This window comes from Hyla sarda, chromosome 10 (genome assembly GCF_029499605.1).
Source record: "Hyla sarda isolate aHylSar1 chromosome 10, aHylSar1.hap1, whole genome shotgun sequence".
NCBI classification, from domain to species: domain Eukaryota; kingdom Metazoa; phylum Chordata; class Amphibia; order Anura; family Hylidae; genus Hyla; species Hyla sarda.
In genome coordinates, this window is record NC_079198.1 from 136,558,911 (window position 1) to 136,582,685 (window position 23,775).

Sequence of the window (23,775 nt, forward strand, 5' to 3'; positions counted from 1 at the left end):
TATATAGAGGGGGGCTGTGTATATAGAGGGGGGCTGTGTATATAGAGGGGGGGCTGTGTATATAGAGGGGGGGCTGTGTATATAGAGGGGGGGCTGTGTATATAGAGGGGGGGCTGTGTATATAGAGGGGGGGCTGTGTATATAGAGGGGGGGCTGTGTATATAGAGGGGGGGCTGTGTATATAGAGGGGGGCTGTGTATATAGAGGGGGCTGTGTATATAGAGGGGGGGCTGTGTATATAGAGGGGGCTGTGTATATAGAGGGGGCTGTGTATATAGAGGGGGGGCTGTGTATACTAATAACCTGCAGCATCGTATGTCTTAGGGGGGATTAAACTGTCAGAGTCACTGGTAGAGAAGGATCTGGGTGACTTGTAGATCACAGACTACAGAATAGCACAATGTCAGGCTGCTGCTTCCAAAGCCGGCAGGATATTGTCATGTATAAAAAGAGGCCTGGACTCAAGGGACAGGGACATAATACTCCCCCTTTATAAAGCATTGGTACGGCCTTACCTGGAATATGCTGGTCAGTTTTGGGCACCTGTCCATAAAAGGGACACTGCGGAGTTGGAAAGGGTGCAGAGACGCGCGACTAAACTAATATGGGGCATGGAACATCTAAGCTATGAGGAGCGATTAAAGGAGTTACAATTGTTTAGTCTTGAGAAGAGACGTTTAAGGGGGGATATGATAAACGTATATAAGTATATAAATGGCCCATACAAAAAATATGGAGAAAAACTGTTCCAGGTTAAACCCCCCCAAAGGACGAGGGGGCACTCCCTCCGTCTGGAGAAGAAAAGGTTTAGTCTCAAGGGGCGACACGCCTTCTTTACCGTGAGGACTGTGAATTTATGGAACAGTCTACCTCAGGAACTGGTCACAGCAGGAACAATTAACAGCTTTAAAACAGGATTAGATACATTCGTGGAACAAAATAACATTAATGCTTATGAAGAAATATAAAATCCCATCCCTTCCCCAATATCGCGCCACACTCCTACCCCTTAATTCCCTGGTTGAACTTGATGGACATATGTCTTTTTTCGACCGTACTAACTATGTAACTATGTAACTATATGTTGAGGGACCACTGTATAATAATTCTATGCAGTTCTCATAGTGGCCTGGCGGTGGCAGTGTTGTACAGAGTCTTCATTTCAGAGTCTCTTGTGTGAATTATCTTATTATCCAATAAAAAATAAATGAGCAATAACTTAGCTGAACTGAACTGTTGTATAGTGAAATGCTGTAAACGTGCAGGAGCCTCTAGGAAAAGGAGAAGGTAAATTCCAGGAGCTTTCAATAGAGTATTCCTGTATATACACTACAATCCCCAACGGGAGATGTTCTCTGGACAGGAGCAGATTCATCCAGTGACTACAGTGACGTCTTCTCTGATCGGAGTCATTACCTTTCCTTGTCTTCGCTGTTAATAATCTCCTACTCTGTAATTATGCCCCCTGGGCCCCATGTAATTAGAAATAATGCCCCCCCTATGTCTCCATACAGTAATAATGCCCTCTAGTGGCTGCACACAATAATGTTTCTATAATGCCCCCTGTGCCCCATATAATAATGTCCCTGTGTCTCCAAGTAGTTATAATTCCCCCCATATAATAATAATGTCCCTGTGCCTCCAAGTAGTTATAATGCCCCCCATATAGTTATAATACCCCCTGTGTCCCCATATAATAATAATGCCCGTGTGCCTCTAAATCGCTATAATGCCCCCTGTGCCCCATATAATAATAATGCCCCAGTGCCTCGAAGTAGTTATAATGCCCCCTATATAGTTATAATGCCACTGTGCCCCCCCATACAGTAAAGATGCCCCTGCGCCCCCCCCCCCATACAGTAAAAATGCCCCTGTGCCTCCAAGTGGTTATTATGCCCCAATATAGCAATAATGCCCCTGTGCCTCCAAGTCGTAATAATGCCCCCTGTGCACCCCATATATAAATAATGCCCCCTGTGCCCCCATATTGTAATAATGCCCCTGTGCCTCCAAGTGGTAATATGCCCCTGTGCCCTCCCCATATAGTTATAATGCTGTTGTGCCTCCAAGTTGTAATATTTCCACTATATAGTAATAATGCTCTCTGTGCCCCCATTTAGTAATAATGCCCCTGTGCCTCCAAGTGGTAATATGCCCCCTGTGCCCCCCCCCCATATGGTTATAATGCTGTTGTAATATTTTCCCCATATAGTAATAATGCCCCCAGTGTCCATCATATAGTAATAATGCCCCTGTGCCTCCAAGTGGTAATATGCCCCTGTGCCCTCCCCCATATGGTTATAATGCTGTTGTGCCTCCAAGTTGTAATATTTTCCCCATATAGTAATAATGCCCCCAGTGTCCATCATATAGTAATAATGCCCCTGTGCCTCCAAGTGGTAATATGCCCCTGTGCCCTCCCCCATATGGTTATAATGCTGTTGTGCCTCCAAGTTGTAATATTTTCCCCATATAGTAATAATGCCCCCAGTGTCCATCATATAGTAATAATGCCCCTGTGCCTCCAAGTGGTAATATGCCCCCTGTGCCCCCCCCCATATGGTTATAATGCTGTTGTAATATTTTCCCCATATAGTAATAATGCCCCCAGTGTCCATCATATAGTAATAATGCCCCTGTGCCTCCAAGTGGTAATATGCCCCCTGTGCCCCCCCCCCATATGGTTATAATGCTGTTGTAATATTTTCCCCATATAGTAATAATGCCCCCAGTGTCCATCATATAGTAATAATGCTGCTGTGCCTCCTAAATGCCCTTAGTGCATAATGCAGAAATAATCAGTGACAAAAATTTGACCAGCAAAAAAAAAAAAAAAAAAGAAAATTCACCAATTAGGGTATTTTAACCCTAAAATGGTGGAATTAAAGATGTACAATTGCAAAAAACAAGCCCTAGACAGAAATTTTTTTTATGGCGCACTTAAAAGGTGACAAATTGGAAAAAACGAAAAAAATTGCTTGGGCATTAAAGGGGTACTCCGCACCCCTAGACATCTTATGCCCTATCCAAAGGATAGGGGATAAGATGTCAGATCGCCGGGGTCCCGCTGCTGGGGAACCCCGGGATCTCGGCTGCAGCACCCACCTGTACGGCTTCCACCTCGCACCGGCAACGCTGGAGGCTTCAGATCCCGACCACAATGGCGGAAGAGCGTGATGTCACGACTCCGCCCCGTGTGACGTCACGCCCTGCCCCTTCAATGCAAGTCTATGGGAGGTCTGCCATGCCCCCTCCCATAGATTTGCATTGAGGGGCGGGGCGTGACGTCACACGGGGCGGAGTCGTGACATCACGCTCTTCCGCCATTGTGGTCGGGATCTGAAGCCTCCAGCGTTGCCGGTGTGAGGTGGAAGCCGTACAGGTGGATGCTGCAGCCGAGATCCCGGGGGTCCCCAGCAGCGGGACCCCGGCGATCTGACATCTTATCCCCTATCCTTTGGATAGGGCATAAGATGTCTAGGTGTGCGGAGTACCCTTTAAGCCTAAAAGGCACCAAGGGAAGGGGTTAACGCACGGCAGTTATTTCTTTGTGGTGTAAGGCAATGAAATAGGTTTATAGGTGTTTTTTTTTGTATTGAATTCGGGTAGAAAACAGACATGGTCGCACATCTACAATCTTGTATAATGATCTGATTTGCTTCTCAGCATAATATCAAAAACTAACAGGTTGTTATTATACATTTTTGATCAAAAAGTACAAGCCCACTCGCCACGTCAAGGCCACCTATCTAGAGTGGGTCCCTAACGTCCCTAGCATAAAATGGCGCAGCACCGAGCAGCGACCACCACCGCCGCAACACCAGTGCCCACAGGGGGGAACGACCCACCGGCAGAGCGGCCCCAATGCCACTCAAACCAGTCTATGGGCCGCACCCCCCCCCCGCAGACACGGCGTCACGGCAGTAAAGGACACCGCACAGCACCACACCAGTGTGAACAGGGTGTAATGGCTCACTTACCATACTCTCCCAGTCAGACTGGGAGGCTGCTAGGAAAGAAATGGCCCATGTGCAGCTAACTACTACTTATATAGGGTTGGGCTGAGGGGGTGGGGAAGAGTGCAGCACATGTTAAAACATGTTTTTTTGTATTATCTAAATAAAGTTTTTGTTATATTTATCTAGTGTAAATAAAAAACATAAACATTCATTGAGAAATCACTGTTGGAAGTGCATAGTTATTGAACGTGACATTAATAAGTATTAGGCTGCGTTCACGCTACGTTTTTCATTTCTATCGAACATATGCATTTTGTTACTACATTTTGCATACAGCAATGTCAATTGTTCTGTAACGGAAACAAAGAAATAGAGACAAAAACACAGGGGGAGATTTATCATTGAATATAGACGTTTTTTTCCGTCTATCCTTGGCGTTGTTAAGGCGCAGCACTTGTTTATTAGCGACTTTTGTGCGACTTTTAAAGTAGACGTTTGTTAAGTTTTTGACTTGCAGTGCACTTTTTTCACATTTAGACATGGGGAAAGTGCACCCTCATTTATCATATGCGACTTTTACGATAAGTCGCAAAAAAATGCGCTATCGTCCATTTCTAGACATAAACGTACAACACCCTGAAGTACGCATAGAAATTTCCTCTACCCTACGCAGCATTAAATGGAAAAAATGGCAATACAAACTCTTACCGTATTTTTCGCCATATAAGACGCACTTTTTCTTACCCAAAACTGGGGGGGGGGGGGGGGGGAGTCGGTGCCTCTTATACGGCGATCACGGTGATGTCCTGTATTAACCCTTCAGACGTGGCGATCAAAGCTGACCGCCGCGTCTGAAGGGAAAGTGACACTAACCCGGCTGTTCAGCGATTTCACCGCGGCGGTCCCGAACAGCCCGACTGAATAGCCGGGTTAGTGCTTACAGGACACCGGGGGGGACCTTACCTGCCTCCTCGGTGTCTTCTCCGTTCAGGGATCCCCTGTATGGCCGGCGCTCTCCTTCCTCATCATCACGTCGTCGCGTACGTGCGTCGGCATGCGTAACGACGTGATGACGGCGACGGAGAGCGAGGATACCCGGCCGGCAGCAGAGACGTTCCGGAGCAACAGGGACACGGCGACAGCGATGGAGCGACATCCAGGGCAGCGGTGACGGGTCCGGAGCGGCGGGGACACGTGAGTATTACCTCCTATGCAGTGGTCTTCAATCTGCGGACCTCCAGATGTTGCAAAACTACAACTCCCAGCATGCCCGGACAGCCAACGGCTGTCCGGGCATGCTGGGAGTTGTAGTTTTGCAACATCTCGAGGTCCGCAGGTTGAAGACCAATATTGGGTTCAAAATCTTAATTTTTATAGATTTTGCACCTATAAATTGGGTGCGTCTTATACGCCGGTGCGTCCTATAGGGCAAAAAATACGGTAATTGGTCCTGCCACCCTTGCCTGCAAGAGGGGTGTTTCTTTTCGACCCCCATACATTGATGGCCATTGTGAAGAAGCTGGAATGTCGGACCCGGTAAAGTTAAAAAGTAACATTAGCCGAATGTGAACTGAGCTCCTGAGGTCAGGGCTTTCTGCCCCTTTCTACTGCTGACCAGTGTTACGGGTTATGCCGTATTTTTCACCCTATAGGACGGTCCGGCATATAAGACGCACCTAATTTTAAATGAGGAAAATCTAGAATATAATGTAAAGTATAGGTCACAGTGATCTCTTCAACCAGCGGACCTCCAGATGCTGCTGTCCGGGCATGCTGGGAGTTGTAGTTTTGCAACATCTGGAGGTCTGCAGGTTGAAGACCACTGGTATAGGAGGTAATACTCACGTGTCCCCGCCTCTACGGACCCGTCACTGCTGCCCTGGATGTCGCCCTCCATTGCTGTCGCCGCGTCCCCAGGGTGTCCCCGTCACTCCGGAACGTCTCTGCTGCCCGGTATCCACGCTCTCCATCGCCGCCATCACGTCTCTATGCACGCCGCTCCTATTGGATGACGGGACGACGTGATGACGACGAAGGAGAGCGCCGGCCATGCAGGGGATCCCGGCACGGAGCAGACACCGAGAAGGCAGGTAAGGTCCCTCCCGGTGCAGCCGGGTTAGTGTCACTTTCGCTTCAGACGCGGCGGTCAGCTTTGATCGCAGCGTCTGAAGGGTTAATACAGGACATCACCGCGATCTGTGATGTCCTGTATTAGCCGCGGGTCCCGGCCGTTGATGGCCGCAGGGACCGCCGTGATAGGTGTGTAATATGGTAATTATGTTTGGGAATGTTATCATCATGGATTTCTGGAAAAGGTTAGGCTAAAGGTTCTTCATACAGCTAGGGGTTAATGAAATTGGTAAGGGCTTGGGAATAGGGATATTAGGATCAAACCCACAGAGCTGACTGCATGGTGACCAAAACCGAGAGCCACACACCCGGGATCTCTCTCCCACCTCCACAGAAGGATGCAAAGGAAGCCATAGAAAGAGAGGGTGGGTAGACTTCTATATGACACTTCTTGGCTGCGCCCCAGGAGCTGACACTCATTCATGTTTTCCCATTTCTGTTGGGTCGGGAGGCCGATAGATGCTTCACTAGGCTCCTCATTCAATTCAGGGTCCGTGATAACCTCTGCCATGGATTCATTTCCATTCTCCATAGACTCCAGCAGATCACAGGCTGCTGAGGTGGAGGGTCGGGCCTTTTTTCTTGACCTGACGGAGTCCGTCATGTCTCCTGCACACCACCAGACAGGAGGACTGAAGGATTTCCGGAACACACTAACGTAATGAGGTAAACAGTGCGAGAAGATGTCAAGCTGCAGGACCATCTACAATCTTCGTAACCTACACCTTTTCCTGCCTGTGCAAATCTCCGGCAAATTCATCATATACAGTCAGCAGTTTTGATGAATTTGACGCTGCCACGTAAAAACTTAGACGTAAATAAAGGTGTAAACAAGGGTGTGCGGCACACTGATAAATGTCCCCCACAGTGTGAGCCAAATAGAGTTTTTGTGGTCAGCTCACACATTGGGAAACCACGCCACATGTGGTGACCAACTATTTTGCTGGTAGTGTTGGCAACATGTTTTATCCACAAGCAGCTGCCCTAATGTAGTGTAGTCTTAAAGGAGTACTCCGGGTTGTAAAAATTGAGTTTCAGACTGCTGGCAGTAAAAAAAAAAAAAGGGGGATACATACCTGCCGCCACTCCCCTGAAGCCACAGTAATCCGCTACGGCCTCCGCCGCAATTCTCTTCCTTGTTGCCGGTGGTTGGTGAGTCATACTGCACTCAGCCAATCACCCGCTACAGCGTAGTCCTGCCTTGGCCGGCGATAGGCTGAGTGGCAGTGTGACGTTTTCGGCCCGGCACTGGTCTTCTTCCTGGTGTCGGAACCGAAAACGTCACACTGCTGCTCAGCCTATCACCAGCTGAGGCGGGACTTCGCTGCGGCCGGTGATTGGCTGACTGCAGTATGACTAACCGACCACCGACCACCATTGAACTTGTGAGTTTTGGAAAGTTTCTGCTTGCATTTGTTTGCAAGATGTCAGAATAGCCTCCCAGAGCTGCTGTTTGGATGTAAACTTCCTCCCACCCCCATAGATCTTTTGCTTGAGGATGCTCCAAAGGTTCCCAATAGGATTGAGGTCAGGGGAGGATGGAGGCCACACCATGACTTTCTCTCCTTTTATCCCCATAGCAGCCATTGATGCCCATTCTTTGCAGCCTTGTTGGAACAGGGTGACCATCCAACAACCATCCATCTGGACCATCCAGGGTTGCACAGCACTCATCAGTGAACAGGACTGTTTGAAAATTAGTCTTCATGTATTTTTTTGCCCAATGCAGCTGTATATGCTTGTGTGCATTGGTCAATGGATGCCGAATAGAAGGTTTATGCACAGTTGCAAGACTCTGGAGATCTCTACATCTTGATGTCCGTGGGACTCCAGAGGCACCAGCAGCTTCAAATATCTGTTTGCTGCTATGTAATGGTATTCTAGCAGCTGCTCTCTTGATCTGTTGCATGGGTCCGGCAGAAATCTTCCTCAATGTGCCTTTATCTTCACAAACCCGTCTGTGCTCAGAATCAGCCACAAATCTCTTAATAGTGCGATGATCACGCTTAAGTTTTTGTAAAATATCTAATGTTTTCATGCCTCGTCCAAGTCATTGAACTATTTCACTCTTTTTGGCAGCAGAGAGATCCTTTTTTTCTTCCCCATATTGCTTGAAAATGGTGTCTGCTTAATAATGTGGAACACCCACCTTTAGTAGTGTTTCCTTAAATTGGGCTCATCTGGTGCCCGAGATTGTTTTCAGTAATCAAAAGAGCCTGAGACACAATGCCATCCATGAGTTACACTGAAAAACTAAATATTTAATCTTTGTGTCATTTAAATATCATTTGTATAATGATTTGAAAAAGGGAAGAGAAAGGAGCTGCTGAGACAACACCACACTGACAATAAGGGGACTACACAACTTCCTGTCATTGGTATTTCAAGCAAAAGCTGAAGCCAGTACAATTTGTTTCAAGAGTATATTAGGAGGTTATATATCTTGTGGTTAGAGTTTTATTTAAAAACTCTTTCTGATCAGGGTTCTTTTTCTGTTACGTGATAGCAGACCTCATAGACAATGACAGAGCTTCTTAAAGAGGATATCATTCAGCTTTCCTAGATGCAGAACAGCAACAACTTTAAAGGGGCATTCCGGCCAAAGACATTTTATCCCCTATCCAAAAGGAAAGAGGAGAAGATGTCTAATTGCGGGGGGCCTACCGCTGGGACCCTCCGTGATCTCTGTGCAGCACCTGCATTCTATGTCGGGCTGCTGCTTCAGTCTCAGAAACATCTGTGTTTCTGTGACTGGAGACATGATGTCACACCATGCCCCTTTGTGACGCCACAACACGCCCCCTCCATTCATTTCTATGGGAGGGGGTGTGGCGTTTCCAGTCCCGGAAACACAGAGGTTTCCAAAACTGGAGCAGCAGCCCGGCATAGAATATGGGTGCCACACGGAGATCGCGGGGGGGGGGGGGGGTTCCCAGCGGTGGGATCCCCGCGATCAGACATCTTATCCCCTATCCAAAGGATATCCTTTGGATAGGGGATAAGATTTCTTTGGCCGGAATACCCCTTTAACCTGTGCGATCAATAGATAACAGGGGCTTTTCATTTTAATAGGTTGATAAACCTATAAGTATATATAGCAGAGACATGAAGCTGTATACTGCAGCAGGGACGGCTCATATAACCACAACTGCTTCATCCCTGATCACTAATCACTTTACATAATGACCCCGCAGAATGAATGTGCGCGGGCGGATGGAAATTACTATCTTTAGACACCTTGTTGACTATCTGAGAAGAATCTAGGAAAGTCCCCTGGAAGCAGCATAGTAAATTCTACTCACTTAAGTACTGAGGATATGTAGATATTAGTTGGGCAGACGCACAGCATAAGGACGCCGGCATTTCTCATCCTTAGAAGGTGCCGGTCATTGCACACAAAAATACTGATATAATCTGTGCAGTCTCGTCTATGCCAGAACCATGTGCCGCCATCCCTGAAGACACTTACTATGGTCACCACCAACTTCTTTGTTTATATCAAAGTATAATAATGAAATTGGACCATACAAGATATGCAAAGCTGTCAATGAAAGCCCCAGAATAGCTTTATTGATCATTCAGTCGTCATTACAAGTCATACAATAAATTACAATCACACAAAGCATGACAGTACAATATACAGCACAGGTTCCCTAAGCTATACACTATACCACATGCTACACTAACATTCCGTTCCATCACTCGATATCGAAGAAAAAAAGTCGAAAACAACAACACATTACAGTCTGTGATCGGGGAGGGGGTATGGGATCTATGGGGGGAGGGAGGGATGGATCACAGGGCCAAACTACTAGGCAAACATATGGGGAAGTATGGAAAGTAGAGGGGCATTAGTCCTCTTCTTCATCGACGTCCGTACTAGGGATAACCTCTAAGTAATAGGGGATTGTGGGCAACTAAGTCAGTGCATATTTAAAGGGGTATTCAAGGATTTTTTTTATTTGACTATGCTACAGGGGCTGTAAAGTTAGTGTAGTTCATAATATAGTGTCCGTACCTGTGTGTGATGGTTTTCTCACAACTCTTATGTGATTTTCACCCCCGTATTTATTTTTAACAGAATACAAAATGACTATCGTCTCAGATTTTTCCCAGATTGCAATGCGACCGAGACCTGACATCACTAGTCAGCTGATGACAGGGAGCCTGTCTGCTTCCTAAGCATGTCCATTACTGTCTGCCAGGTACTTACTAAAATCACCTTATGGTGGAGAACCCCTTTAACCCTGAAAACCAGTGAGGTTCCTGGTACCTCCTTGTACTATGGCTACAGTAAGACTGACAGGAAGTGTCACATCTTCTGATGAGGAAGGTGCCCAATATCTTTCTAAACACTATTTTTCCGGATTGTCCCCCTCTCTTAGGGATCTCTAAGAACAGCCGCCACCATTAAAGAGACAGAGGACACCATCAATCTTTTAAGACCTCAAAATCTCCCGGTAGTGACGGTCTACCTATTGAATTCTATTAACAGAATGTTAAATACTTTTCCTTTTCCCAAGAAAAGATATTTGACGCGGCTTTTACTGATATGATCTTTCCTACTTCCAGGCAAGAAGCCCCCGATTGTAGTGAGGCCCAAGCCAGGTAAGGACCCAACCCTATGAAAGAGAGAATGCATGGAACGCATGCTGACCCCCCACTACATCCAGGAGGGAGATTCAGGGCCCCCATTCTGCAAATCATGAAGAGGACCCGAGGTTGGAGCCTTAGCAATCGGACACAAGCTGAAGTATCCCTTTAACCTTCAAAAATATTGGTATGGCCCAGTTAAAATCCCATCATCTTTATTTTATACTAGTTGAGTACCCAGCAATGCCCGGTCTTCCTACCTAAACCTTGAGAGCAAACGCAACAATAATATATAAATAACACAATATTTTATTTTAAAAAGTAAAAAAAACAAAAAAGGAATATCATCTACTGCGTGCCACCCAGCTTTTCCAGTCTCCTGAAGCCCCAGCAGTGATAGGCTGCTTTTCCTCTCTGCAGCAGTACTGCTATGCCCTCTCATCAGGGCACGCTGGGAGTTTTAGTTTTGTAACAGCTGAAGGCACACTGGTTTGGAAACAATGGGTTAGGGAAAGCTCTAGGAAAAGATAAGCTTAGGGTCACTTTTTTTGTTTGTTTTTTAATTATTTGTTCCTGTTTGTCATCTTACCCTTTATTCCTGACTACAATCTTCAAAATTCATTTGTGCCATTATCCATGTCCTCATTGGTTAGTTGCTATTCTTGCTCTTGTCCCCTGCAAGTATTGATACATACTTTGTATGTTTTTCTTGTGGCTATCTATCTGTCATAGTATTCCCCTCTACTGTAAGTCCTGGGGGCAACCGGGTAATGAAGTCAGGTTCTGCCATTCTTGCCTTGGGGGACAACACCTTTACACTAATTTTTCCTTCTGGGGTAAAATAATGCGTGTCTATAAAGTTTGGCAACAAAATTATAATAATAAAAACCCTTTAATAAAAAAAATAAAAAAAAAATAAGATTAATAAAGAAAGTGCAGAGTTTCTACGAATGAAGGTTATGTAGGATGAAAGCACATTTGGGAATTTGCACAGGAACTATTCTCGGCTCTTTGGGGCGCTCCTGTAAGTACGAGCCCACACTCTGCGCCCACTCTACGTGACCTCAGCAGCTGCATAGCTCGGATGCCATGATTTACAACATGCGTATTAACCATCGTTTCCTGGCTTATGTTTCATTAAAATGGCTCCAACCCTATCAGAAAGAACTCCAATGGGAATCCAAACCTTTGCCATAAAGGTGTAAAAGAACAAAATAATAGCAATTTTAATATATATATATATATATATATATATATATATATATATATATATATTACAATTCCTTCAAATTTGCATCTGAAAATCCAGAAAGTCTGATAATCTGGCACAAAAAATGCACGTACAATACAAAAACTTTCCAAGAACTAAAAAGACGGAACAGAGAGAATAATTATATTACAGATATATTAGTTATACTATTTATAGCTATATTAGTTATTTTATGTATAGATATATTAGTTATTTTATTTACATATATATTAGTTATAGATATATTAGTTATATTAATAATAAATATATTAGTTATATTATGTATAGATATATTAGTTATATTATATATAGATATATGAATGATATTATTTATAGATATGTAAGTGACATTATTTATAGATATATTACTATACAATTTATAGATATATTAGTTATATTGTTGATATAAATATTGATTATAATATTTATAGATATATTAGTTTTATGATGTCTAGATATATTAGTGATATTATTTATAGGTATATAATTATTGATATATTACATTACAGACATCAGGACAAAGAAAGTTATGTAACGCATTTCAGGTACCAGCATACACCCTTAGTCAATATATAGCACTACATAGAAAGGGTTTCATTATATAGGGAATCCACATGACCACGTCTTGCCTACTCACGGTTCACCTGAGGTAGTCATGTGATTTCCCTTTATAATAAAACCGTTTCTATGTAGTGCTATGTATAAATAAGGGTGTATGCTGGCACCTGAAACGCGTCACATGACTTTCTTTGTCCTGATGTCGGTTTTTAATCAATAAATTACTTAAGACTGCACAGTCTGCACTTGAAAATCTCTTCCTTAACTGAGATATAGTAGTTATATTATTTATATATATATATATATATATATATATATATATATATATATATATTGGTTACGTTATTTATAGATATATTGGTTATATTATTAAATTATATGGTTATATTAGTTATATAACATATTATTTATCTATATATTGGTTACGTTATTTATAGATATATTGGTTATATTATTAAATTATATGGTTATATTAGTTATATAACATATTTTTATAGATATATTGGTTATATTATTTATGAATATATAACACATTATTTATAGATATATTAGTTATTTATAGACATATTAGTTATATTATTTATAAATACATTAGTTATATTATTTACAGATATATTTTAATATATTTTAAATATATTAGCTATATTATTTATAGATATATTAGTTATATTATTTATAGATATATTAGATATATTATTTATAGATATATTAGTTATATTATTTATAGATATATTAGTGATATTATTTATAGATATATTAGTTAAATTATTTATAGATATATTAGTTATATTATTTATAGATATATTAGATATATTATTTATAGATATATTAGTTATACTATTTATAGATGTATTAGTGATTTATAGATATGTTAGTTACATTAAATATAACATTTTAATCTTTTTCTACCTTTGTTTACAAAAATAAATAAAGAGCCACCACTGAACAACATTGCTTCTTCCTTGTATCGCAGGGGGTATTAAAGGCATTTTGCCCAGATTTTTGTAAAAATTACAGTAAATTATGTGACTACAATTAATCAAAAACAAACAAACAATAAAATGCATGTAAAAATGAACAAAAAAAACAACAAATATCTACATTAGATGGTCAGTCTAAAAGAGTGTTTTCCAACCAGATTACCTACGGCTGTTGCAAAACTACAACTCCCAGCATGCCTGGACGGGCAAAAATTTTTAAGTGATGAGAAAAGATGCTTAGCTAATTGAAGGGGTTTTCCAGTAATAGAAAAACAGAGCTTACTTCTTCCAAAAACAGTTCCTGTTTGCAGGTTGTGTTTGGTATTACAACTTGGCTCCATTTACTACAATGGAACTGAGCTGCAAAACCACACGCGATCCGCAGACAAATATGGTGGATTTTTTTTAAGAAATCAGCTCGGTTTTCCTAATGCTGGATAACCCCTTTAAATGTATTTTATCAGTTACAAAAAAAAAGTCAAAAACATTGAATGTGGACCTTTCCTCCCCACATTCAAGCCAGTGGTGACAGACCGAATACAAATATTACACAAGTCTAATTTACAAATAATAATGAAAAATTCTAATTTAATATTTAATTTCTACAAATCAAGGGGCTAAAAATTGGGATCTTTAATAATCACCAACTTCGTTTTTCTATTTAATGATATAAGCCAAAAAAAATAAAAACACAAAAAAATAAAAAAATTATAAAAAAACACCTCTGAGTGACCTCGGCTCAGGCAAAAGGGAAAAAAAATAGGTTATAAAAACTAAAAATGCAGTCAGTCCCATGAAATTCTGGGTTCGCTGACATTCTAACCATTGTCTCCCAAGGCGACTTCCAGCTGCTGTTTTCGAGAGAAAAAACTGTAAAGAAAGCCAATGTGTTTCTAAAATAAGAATGTCAGACAGCTGAGAAATGTGAAAGTATTGAGACGGTAATGTGATGAACGGCACCGGCCGCTGGTACGAGGCGACGGGGTTGACGCGGCTGTGACGGTCAGCGGCAGGTGTGAGCGGTGGGTGATTTTCACCGTACAAGAATCACTTCTCCAGAACCTGCCTTCTCAAGTGACGGTCAGATTGTGTCCCAGACTTGACTGGGTCACACGGGCCCTTTACATAGCTGCGTCTGTCAGCACGGGATTTCGGCAGATTATATCCCAGCACATTCCTCGACACAAAGCATCTCAGTCAATGCGAGCCTCTGGCAATTACAATGGATTTTTATTCCTTGCCCGGTGCCCATGGGTACGGGTGATATTCTGTACAACGCTTTAATTACTGACTTCTACGAGGGATGGAAAACATCCAAATTTAATGTCACGCTTATATCAGTGGCTGTCATTAATAAATTATCATTCAGCGGGGCCTGCAGCGGGCATCGCATGCCACTCATCCGCTCCGCAATCCAACGCCATTGTTCACCGCGTGACAAATGGGCACATTGGATGGTTCATCGTCAGATAAAAAGGTGATGGAGGAAGAATGAAATAAAAATAATATGTTCACCTTAAAGAGTTTGCCAAACCCCAGAAAAAAATTGTTCTGCTAAAGGGGTATTCGGGCTTTATACATCTTATCCCCTATCCAAAGGATAGGGGATAAGATGTATGTTCGCAGGGGTCCCGTTGCATTTGTCACGCCACGCCCCCTCCATTCATGTCTATGGGAGGGGGCGTGACGGCCGTCACGCCCCCTCCCATAGACATGAATGGAGGGGGTGTGGCGTGACGGCCGTCACGCCCCCTCCCATAGACATGAATGGAGAGGGTGTGGCGTGACATAACTAGGGGGCGTGACTGTGACATCATGTCCCCATCTCAGAGGCAGCACCCGGCACAGAATGCCAGGGCTGCACCGAGATCGCGGGGGTCCCCAGTGGCGGGACCCCTGTGATCATACATCTTATCTCCTATCCTTTGGATAGGGGATACGATTTATAAAGCCGGAATGCCCCTTTAATACAAGGTGCTGTAAAAAAAAAAAATCATACTCACCTTCCCCATTCTCCCACACCATCCAGTCCAAAGCTCCTGGTCACCGCTGCTTGTTGTGATGCATCAACCCCACAGGAACTGCTGGCTCACCCAATCACTGGGTGCAGCCATTACCCATTGGTCAGTTGATGAGCAGGCAGTTCACATGAGGTGACGCATCAAAGGAACCAGCAGCGATCAGTGGTGACCAGAAGCATCTGACAAGTATGACTGGGGCCAAACAACCCCTTAAAAACAAAACCTTATATAGGGTAGGGGGTCCCCTCCTCTATGGCGTCCGCATGTCAAGCTGATCTTAGGGAGAAAAATGTCTGAAGCAATCACGTTGGTCACATAGAGGGACACTTCCATCAGAAAGTTTTTTTTTGTTTTGTTTTGTTTTTTATTTGTTTTTTTTATGGAAATAAAAACAATGAGGACAGTACTATTCACTTGAAAATTAGAGGGGAATTCCAGGTTTTGTTTTTCTTCAGCCTTTGAGCCCATGATGCCAAGTTAAAATACTGTGTAACCTCCGTGCGCCGCTCTGTCCCGTTTTCATGCACAAGTCTGTTTATCTTACTGTTGTCTCTGACCTTTCCCAGCATTCCATTCTGAGAGAGACAATATGTAATAAGTCACATGGTCTCCAGGGGGCGTGGCTATGCTGCAGGGGGTAGGTAGATAGCATTTACACTTCCATAGAAGCAAATTACACAGTATTATAACTTGGTATCGTGCACTTAAAGGCTGAAGAAAAAATTTACCTTGGAATAGCCCTTTAAAAGTAAAATACAGTGGTCCCTCAAGTTACAATATAAATTGGTTCCAGGACGACCATTGTATGTTGAAACCATTGTATGTTGAGACCAGAACTCTATGGAAACCTGGTAATTGGTTCTGAAGCCACCAAAATGTCATCCAAAAATAGGAAAAAGGGAGGATTAAAAAAAAAAAGTAGATAACTAATAAAGATAAGGGAAGGCCTTACATATAAAAGTAAGAAAGATCTGCTGGGAGCTGTAATCACTGTCTATGTCAGTGATTTCCAAACTAGGGTGCCTCCAGCTGTTGCAAAACTACAACTCCCAGCATGCCCAGACAGCCAAAGGCTGTCCGGGCATGCTGGGAGTTGTAGTTTTGCAACAGCTGGAGGCACCCTGGTTGGGAAACACTGGTCTATGTAGAGGACAGGAACTTCTTCAGGGTCCTGTACAGTACACGAAATGTCCTAAAAATGTAAAATGGAGTCGCCCTCACCTGCTGTCCAAAGGAGCAGCTAACCCTGGCACAGGTAAAGAGTACAGAACATGTAATACCTCCCTGTACTGTAGGGGGGCGCTACCAGACACCAGCCAGTGCATACGCTTCAGTAATACAGGTAAAGAGTACAGAACATGTAATACCTCCCTGTACTGTAGGGGGCACTACCAGACACCAGCCAGTGCATACGATTCAGTAATACAGGTAAAGAGTACAGAACATGTAATACCTCCCTGTACTGTAGGGGGCGCTACCAGACATCAGTCAGTGCATACACTTCAGTAATACAGGTAAAGAGTACAGAACATGTAATACCTCCCTGTACTGTAGGGGGCGCTACCAGACACCAGCCAGTGCATGCACTTCAGTAATACAGGTAAAGAGTACAGAACATGTAATACCTCCCTGTACTGTAGGGGGCGCTACCAGACACCAGTCACTGCATACACTTCAGTAATACAGGTAAAGAGTACAGAACATGTAATACCTCCCTGTACTGTAGGGGGCACTACCAGACACCAGCCAGTGCATACGCTTCAGTAATACAGGTAAAGAGTACAGAATATGTAATACCTCCCTGTACTGTAGGGGGCGCTACCAGACACCAGGCAGTGCATACGCTTCAGTAATACAGGGGTTTTACCATTGAATGCCCATTCTGATTGGTCAGTTCTTCCAGCCATTGACACGTTTCACAGATCTGGACTGTCTGTATCATTGTATGTTGAGTCTGGCTTCAAGTTACAATGGTCCAGAAAAGACCATTGTATGTTGAAACTATTGTATGTTGAGGCCATTGTAAGTTGAGGGATCACTGTACTGTAGTTTTATAAGCAGTCAGCAGGTCAAATACTTCTGGATGCCAGGAATCCAGTGTCATATTACTGCTGCTAAAGGTAACCTCAATATTAAAGGGGTATTCCGGGTTTATAAATCTTATCCCCCATACAAAGGATAGGGGATAAGATGTATGATCGCAGGGGTCCCACCGCTGGGGACCTCCGAGATCTCGGTGCAGCCCCCGGCATTCTGTGCTGGGTGCTGCTTCCGAGACGAGGACATCACATCATGACACGCCCCCTAGTGACATCACGCCACGCCCCTTCCATTTATTTCTATGGGAGGGGGCGTGATGGCTTCAAATCCTGTGCATCAAATCTGACCAGAATACTGTATGTGTGAATAGACCCCTAAGCAGTAACCTAACTTTCCCAGTCCTAGCCACATATCCGTACTAATCGGCGACCTCAGCAGCAGGATGAGAACATCTCATTGGTGAGTTGTCACCCAGCTTTTCTAGCCCCAGTAACGGTCTCGGAATGTCTCACTGCTTTCCCAGTCTAGTTTTAGCAGCTGACTCAGACGTATAATGATCTGCCGTTATATAGTTTCTCAGTCTGAGCAACAGCAAAATATCATTAAAGGGGCATTTCAGTATTAAAAAAAATGTTTGTGAATAAAACTATCATGCAAATATATATAACTTACTAATATAGCGTTGTTACTCATTATCCTGGCTTCAACATGTATTTGCATGATTTACCCCTGTTGTGTAGTCCTCTCAGTGTCAGTGTGGTGTTGTCTCAGCAGCTTCTGACTTCGCCCTCTCTTCTGACAGGAGGTTTTGCAGTCCTCTCATTGTCAGTGTGGTGTCTCAGCAGCTCCCCGACTCCTCCCTCTCTTTTGATAGGAAGTTGTGTAGTCCTCTTATTGTCAATGGGGGTTCTCTCAACAGCTCCCTGGCCTCTTCCTATCTCCTTGGACAACGCATCATTCTCTGCTGTTTTAGGAGATGTGGAGGGGTCTTGAGCTGTAACCTGCCTCTTATCACCTCTGACCCTCTGGCAACATCACCATCTCCCTGTCATAAACACATTTATATATATATATATCTTTATTGGGACATTTAGAGAAGAATAAGGTGTGTTAACAGCATGCTGCCTCGTGCAGAGAAATGCCACAGGCATAGGAGCAGACAGGGAATGAATACAGCAGATGCTGCAGTCTGCTGTGTAATGCAATGTTCTGCAGCAGCTCTGGGTGGGGAACTGTCAGAAGTGCTGTGAGGGAGTGGAAAGCAAGGTGGGAGAGCAGTGATGAAGAGCTGTGGGGAAGCATTCTGTGAATTGTAGTACTGAGCAACTGCTCAACCATGTAGCACAGTGATTATCTGACATAGGAAAAAAACTTCAAAATGCTTAGGTTTTCTGGTGATTTTAGAACTGGGGCAGATAAACAGTTATAGGCTTCTGCAGCATTTTTTTTCCTTGGATATTGGAATACCGTTAGGAAGATTTTATATATAAAGAGGAACTCCCAGCTACAGAGCATTTGACCATCAATAGAAGCAGCCCTTAAAGGGGTACTCTGCTGCAAACATCTTATCCCCTATCCAAAGAATAGGGGATAAGATGTTAGATCGCGGGGGTCCTGCTGCAGGGGACCCCCACGATCTCTGCTGTTGCCCCCTGTCTTTCGGTGCATGGAGCAAACCCTGTTCCGTGCCCGATGACTGGCGATGCAAGCCGCCACGCCCCCCATTCACTTCTAGGGGAGGAGGCGTGACAGCTATGTACTAGTCGTCACGCCCCCTTCCATAGACATGAAAGAAGGGGGCGTGGCGTCACACACGTGGAAGCTTCAAGCTTCCGTGTTACAGATGCCGTAGCTGCTGGCCCGGAGATCGTGGGGGTCCCGCCGCTGGGGACATCTAACATCTTATGCCATATCCTTTGGATAGTGGATAAGATGTTTCCAATGGAGTACCCCTTTAAGGCTTCCTACATTATACTACAAGGTGGACAGCTCCTGGGGAGGTCCTCACCCCATCTCCTTCCTGGTGACATTCAGCTTATGTGGTTGTTATTTTGCAATATTAAACCCAAATTGAAATTTTACATCCCAGACAAACAAACCCCCCATTAAGTTGTTTTACTGGAAATTTTACAAACTGTCCAGTAGAGAATCGGACAATTCCAACCAAATCAATACAATGATCAATACAATGATCTGCGACAGCAAACAAGCGCTAACAGGCAAACATAAGAAGCCATTAAACTTTAGAGCCATCCTGGCACTGGACACGGTGAGAGCTGCCAAGATTTAACTATATAAATCAATATACAAGTAGCTGTGCGTGTGAACAATTGGATTTGGGTTATAAATCTGTCAGGTCACTAAGGCGGCTCGGATCGAATGGTGAACCCAGAAGATCAGCTCAGACTCACTGTCCTGGCGAGTATCAGGCCCCGGCAGACAGGTGGCAATTAATGAGACATTGTCATCGCCCGGCGCGGCTCATCTAAAATTGTCCTCCTGGGTTATGTGAGGTGATGGTAAAACATTTCTATTGCACAACAGTAAGTGAAAAGAGATCAGGGGGAATTAATGACTTTCATCACGGCCGTGACGGACAGTAAAGGCTTAATAAAAAGAAAATTATGGTGACTGGACCCTACAGCAAAAAAACGAAATGGGTTACATCCTTATAGGTCCCTCTTAAAGGGGCGGAGCCCCAAGACATCTTATCCCTATCCAAAGGTTATGGGATAAGATGTCTGATCGCGGGGTTCCCGCAGCTGGGACCCCCACGATCTCTGTGCAGCACCCGGCTTTTTTTTTAGAATGCTTGGTGCGGGCGGCGTGGGTCGTGATGTCATGGTCAAGCCCCCGTCACGTCACGCCCCCTCAATGCAAGTCTATGGGAGGGGGCGTGGCGAATGCCACGCCCCCTCCCATAGACTTGTATTGAGGGGGCATGGTGTGATGTCACAAGGGACGTGGTGTGATGTCAGGACCCCCTCTGCCCGCGCCCAGCGTTCAGAACAAAATATTCCAAATGCTGGGGCGGGGGAGTACCCCTGTAAGTTGGGTTTACCTAAGGTAGGTGTATACGACTCAATATCTGACAAGTCTAGTCAGCTCTTTGGATGCTGGGTTCCTGCCCTGGTCACCTTTAAAGGGGTTCTCCGGTGCAAAACATCTTATCCCCTATCAAAAGGATAGGGGATAAGATGTTAGATTGCGGGGATCCCGCTGCTGGGGACCACCGCGATCTCTGGGCCTGCAGCAGCGTCATATGAAACACGGGAGCCCGTGTCCATGACTTCATGCCACGCCCCCTCCATTCATGTCTATGGGAGGGAGCGTGACAGCTACGAACTAGCCATCACGCCCCCTCCCATAGACCTGAATGGAGAGGGCGCGGCGGCTGTAGTCACTAGTTATCCATCATAGAGTGGAGTTTGCTCCGTGAACAGATGACCGGGGTGCCGCGCCAATGATCCCCAGCAGCGGGATCCCCGCGACCTAACATCTTATCCCCTATCTTTTTGATAGGGGATCAGATGTTTTGCGCCAGAGCACTCCTTTAATGTGGAAAAGGCAATAGACAATGAGGGACATTTATCAATCTTTGCTTATGTATTCTTTTTTTTAGTAATTTTTTCCTTACCTTTTTTTTTGCTTATGTGTGACGTATTTATCAACTGGTTTCAGCCTGTTGATAATTTTCTTTCACGTCAGCAATTTTTCCTTTTTTACTTTGGTAGTAGCTTTTTCTGCTCCATGTTTGAGCTGGAGTAAATTTAGTCAATTTTTAACCCTGTTGCGACTTTTTTTTTGTGCAGTTGCGACTGTCGCAGTTAATAAATACCTGACTACCGGTAGTCCATTTTAAAATTATTACTACGTAGTTAATTTTTGGAAAACTTGCTTTTCTCGCTTTCCAGTCAAAATGTCACACGAAAAATCGCGTAGTCGCAGTTGCGACAATTTTGCGACAATTATAGTAAAGAAAACCTGACTAAACCCGTTGATAAATGTCCATAAATATGCATTGGGGGGGCTGGGGCAGGATGCCATGGTAATTTATGGGGGCCTATAGGGAGTATTGCTAATGCTAATCCGCAGACAAAAGTTGTTGCTCAACACTCTCCAGGGATGCCCTCTGTCCCCACTATTGATCAACAGTAGAACCCTTCACCAGAATGCTGGAGGACCAATCAGTATTAAGGGGACAGTGGTGGGTAAAAAATCTTTGACCATAACGGGATATTATGCTTTTCATGTCCTATCTGTAGACAGATCTCCCAAAGGAATTGGATATTATGTCCAATTTTGGGGCCTTCAAAATGAATAAGGCTAAGAGCAGGGTAATGTTCCTAGATCTGATGTCCTCTAGGGTTGCCCAACTTCACACCCTGTGTAAGATGTCTGTGGCACACTTCCTTATTAAAGAATAGGGTATAAATATTGGTTGTACCCGATACCATCTATTATATAAATTACCCTCAGCTATTTACTATGATTACATAGATGACATAATAATCCTCTAACATTATTATTAGGGATGAGTGATCCGAAACTGACAAATCCAAATTCGTTACGAATTTTAGGAAAAATCTGATTTGCAACGAATGCGAATATTGCCACGATTCGATCTTGTTAATCACTTCATTAAACTCCATTTAGTGCGGTCCAGGCTCCAGGACATCTAAAATGGCGGATCCACATGTGAGGACACAGGGGGAGGAATCCTGGAAAGGCGGTAACAAGGGTAGGCGGGATGACCCTGAATCACATGCAGCATACAGCCTATCAGCAGCCGGCCGCCCCTGTGATGTCCCAGTCCTATATAATCGGCAGCCATCTTGTGGCCAGTCACTTCAGCCTTTTATTGCAGAGAGAGAGAGGGACAGACAGCGCTGTGTGTTGCACAGAAAAGTATTTTTCCAGCAGCGATTCACCTCCCAGTTACATCAGTGTTCTATTCCAGAGAGGGACAGAGAGCAGTGTGTGTTACACAGAACCGCTTTTTTACAGCAGCGATTCACCTCAAGCCCAAATCCAGCCTAGAAGCACTGATATGGAAGGGAGTGAGATTGAGAGAGAAAGTGCAATTTTTGGTGTAGTACACAGCGACTGCGTGCAGCAGCACTGGTGTGTACTGCTGGTGTTGTACACAAATACTGTTTTAAGCGTACTTGAGCACATTGTCCTCCCCTCATAAGTGCATACCACATACATACATACATACATACATACATCTAAGTGGTGTACTATTTTGTTCTTGTTAAAGTCTTAAGGGCCTAGATACTGTGGAAAGGCCAGCCAAAAGTACACACCTTCTGGTGTTGTACACAAATACTGTTTTAAGCATAATGGAGAGCATTGTCCTCCCCTCTTAAGTGCATACCACATACGTACATCTCAGTGGTGTAGTATTATGTTTCTATTAAAGTCTTAACCCCTTAAAGACGCAGGGTTTTTCAGTTTTTGCATTTTCGTTTTTTCCTCCTTACCTTCTAAAAATCATAACCCTTTCAATTTTTCACCTAAAAATCCATATTATGGCTTATTTTTTGCGTCACCAATTCTACTTTGCAGTGACATTGGTCATTTTACCCAAAAATCCATGGCAAAACAGAAAAAAAATCATTGTGCGACAAAATCGAAGAAAAAACGCCATTTTGTAACTTTTGGGGGCTTTTGTTTCTACGCAGTGATATTTTGGTAAAAATGACATATTATCATTATTCTGCAGGTCCATACGGTTAAAATGATCCCCTACTTATATAGGTTTAATTTTGTCGTACTTCTGGAAAAAAATCATAACTACATGCAGGAAAATTTATACGTTTAAAAATGTAATCTTCTGACCGCTATAACTGGTTTTTTTTTCCACGTACAGGGCGCTCTAAGAACTCATTTTTTGCGCCATGATCTGAAGTTTTTATCGGTACCATTCTTGTTTTGATCTGACTTTTTGATCACTTTTTATAAATTTTTTAATGGTATAAAAATTGACCAAAAATACGCTTTTTTGGACTTTGGATTTTTTTTACGTGTACGCCATTGACCGTGCGGTTTAATTAATGATATATTTTTATAGTTTGGACATTTACACACGCAGCGATACCACATATGTTTATTTTTATTTACACTGTTTTATTTTTTTATGATCAAATGGTTTTTATTGAATTTTTTCAAGAAATTTTACAATACAATACACAAAGCCATTGCCAAAAAAAAAAAAACACTATAAAACAAATAAAATCATA